Raw genomic sequence first — 2,702 nt, forward strand, 5'->3', positions numbered from 1 at the left:
GCGGCGGTGTCTCCCCGGTACACGGCAAAGGGGAGCGAAACCGGCCGGCTGGAGCTCCGGGGGTGCACAGCCCGGCCCCGCACGGCAGAATCCTTCCCTGGGTTTTCACCGTTGGCTGGGTGTGACAAACAGGTTCATTTTGTGCCTCCTCTTTTCCCAGCGTCACCTTCTGCGTCACGCGAAGAAAATCCTGCGCGGTTGACGCCGCTTGCTGCTCAGGTAACGGCACGTGTGGGGCCGGGGGAGCGGGGAGAAACATTGGCGCGTTCAAGGACGCTGCAGGTGCTCCGCGTCAAACCCAGGGAAAAGGCAAATTTGTGCCGGTGCAGAAAAGCTGATGAACAGTTGCCGTGAACAGAGCGCGCGTGCCTCGTTCCTGCATCGGTCCCTGGGTAGTTACGAGCGTTTTCCTTTCAGGGAAAAGAATGAGCTTTCGCCTACGATAAATTAAGAGCTGCCTGTGACCTTCTTTAGGGTCAAGTGTTTCTCTTCTGTTTGTTCGTACTGATTTTACGGGCAGGTTGGAAATAGCCTTTTATTTTTACACGCGTAATTGTAATTTGTAGTACTACGTGGTGTCAGGAGAGTGAATTTTGGAGCACCCAGGTACTACTAGAAACGTAATGAACGAGACACGATGGAAACTGATACTTCAACTTGATTTTTACTTGATTTTTTTTTCATTAGAGTGTTGACGGCATGTTGTCCTGTGGCTCCATCCACATTCTGTTCAGCGGAGTCTTCAATCTAGGACTTTGAAGGAAAAAAGTTGGTCCTTCCAAAACAGGGCTAGTCATTCATAGGATCGAGGCATAGACTTGGCGAGCCGCTTAAGTACGTGATCGGAATTAAAGCCAAATGCCGCTTCGCGTTGCTGCTGTTGGTCTTCGCTTTCATTAGTTTTCCCGCTGCTCCGTCATGGTTGGGAGCTCTGAATCATCCTTTTTTTCGCTCCCTAACGCATTTTTCTCCCCAAGGAGAGGCTACGTTTAAAAGCTACTTAGTTTCCTCACAAACGCATTGGTCAGTAAAATGGAGTTAGGATGCTTGGAACCACAAAAATGACACCAGTCTTACAGATCTGGACTATTTCTGAACACGTGTTCATCGCGTGCAGATGTCATCGGGATACGGATCATCTGCACTTCGTGCTCTGACGAGACGATCAGCTGAGACAGGGACGAGCTCCAAAAGGAAAGAAAGGTACAACGTCAAAGTTTTGTTTTGTTGTTGGGTTTTGTGGGTTTTTTTTGTGTTTGTGTGTTTTGGGGGTTTTTTTGTTTGTTTTTTTTTTTTTTTTGTTTGGTTGGTTGTTTGTTTTTCCTTAAGAGTGCGACGTTGACTGGTGGCAGCCTGCAGAGCTCTCTTGCTGCCTGACCTCTCTTTTCCTTCTCTGTCACTCCTCTTTCTAGGCAAGTGAGTTCTTGCGAAACTAAAGCTGCCAATGAGCCAAAAAAAAGGCACGGTTGTCTAAAACATGCAGAAGCTCTAGTGGCCTGTCTCAACAACCGCACCAAAGACGATGCCAAATACTTTCTCCTCCACTCAGTTGTAGCCTTCACAGAAGAGGAAGCTTTGTGCTCAACGTTGTTTGTTTTTTTTTTTTCCTTTCCTCTCAGCAGAACGTCAACTGCCGTGAAAGTACGAGACAGGTGGAAAGGATCCCTAGTGGTCTGCAAGTACAAGGTAGGCCTGTGACATGTGTCTGCGTTTTTCCTAAGGTGCTCGTAGCACGGACTTTACAGTTAACACGAGGAACGTGGCAGCTCTCCTTCTATGTGATTTTTTAACGTGAAATATTTTAACGCAAATACTAAAAATAAAGGAGGTCTGTTCTGGAGCGTGGTACGCCTCTGCAAAGCTTGCTTCCCTCCGTCTGTTTTCTCTTCCTGCAAGCACGGTCTTCTGTTTCTGTGCGCTTGCTAGGAAAGGGTGCTGTGAAAATAATGTTGGACTAGAAGAGGAAAGGAACCGTTTGTAAGAGTTGGGATGTTCGGGAGAAACAGGCTTTGTTTTCACGATAAAAGCTGTATGCTTTTTCAGTCAGTCAGTTTTTAAAATGCCTTACAGGAGCACTCGAACACCTTACTGAGATGCTAACATCTGCGCTAAAAGCAATCAAGGTCAAAGAAGAGGCGTGGACAACACGGGACAAATCGGTGTCGCTTCGGTGCGCTTTCCAGGCTTTCCCGAGAAGCGGTAGCAGCCTCGTAACTAGCGACAGAGAGTCCTGATGTGGTTTTGGTGAGTTACTGCTTCTATCGCGTCCTTTTTCCTAACCTGCAGCGCGTAATTTTGACTTTGGTTGGAAAGAGATTTTCCAGAATGGAAATCTTTCTCGTTCAAAGGAGTCGCCTTTTACGAACTTCCCCTCAGAATGGATCTGCAGAGATGACGTGCTCGGCAGTAGAAGTCATCCGCAAGGAGACTTTTCGCGCTCTCTCTGGAAAAAAAAAAAAAAGGGGTAGGTCGATTTCCTTGCACAGACCCAAGCGCGGCACGTCTTCCGATAGTCGACGTACGGCTGATCTTTGGTTCTCGGGTGTAACGGTCGAGAGATCGTAAAGACGCGTTCCTCCGCACGCTCGGGTACGGCCAACAGCGTTAGCAAACCTGCCGGTCCTTTTTGGTAGCCTGATGTATTGCAGCACCGGGGATTTGATATTCCCCACCGCCTGCCCCCCCCCCACCCCTCCCCAAAA

At 48.4% G+C, this 2,702-nt stretch overlaps 1 long non-coding RNA gene across 1 annotated transcript; it reads left to right on the forward strand.

Annotated features, from left to right (window-relative positions):
* The first annotated feature begins 545 nt into the window (after nucleotides 1–545).
* On the forward strand, nucleotides 546–2,471 carry LOC142082342 (uncharacterized). The gene is made up of 5 exons (XR_012673679.1): nucleotides 546–834; nucleotides 1,080–1,203; nucleotides 1,623–1,686; nucleotides 2,071–2,244; nucleotides 2,349–2,471. It is a non-coding gene; the product is annotated as an uncharacterized LOC142082342 (long non-coding RNA).
* The last annotated feature ends 231 nt before the right edge of the window (nucleotides 2,472–2,702 follow it).

Source organism: Calonectris borealis, chromosome 4 (genome assembly GCF_964195595.1).
Source record: "Calonectris borealis chromosome 4, bCalBor7.hap1.2, whole genome shotgun sequence".
NCBI lineage: Eukaryota > Metazoa > Chordata > Aves > Procellariiformes > Procellariidae > Calonectris > Calonectris borealis.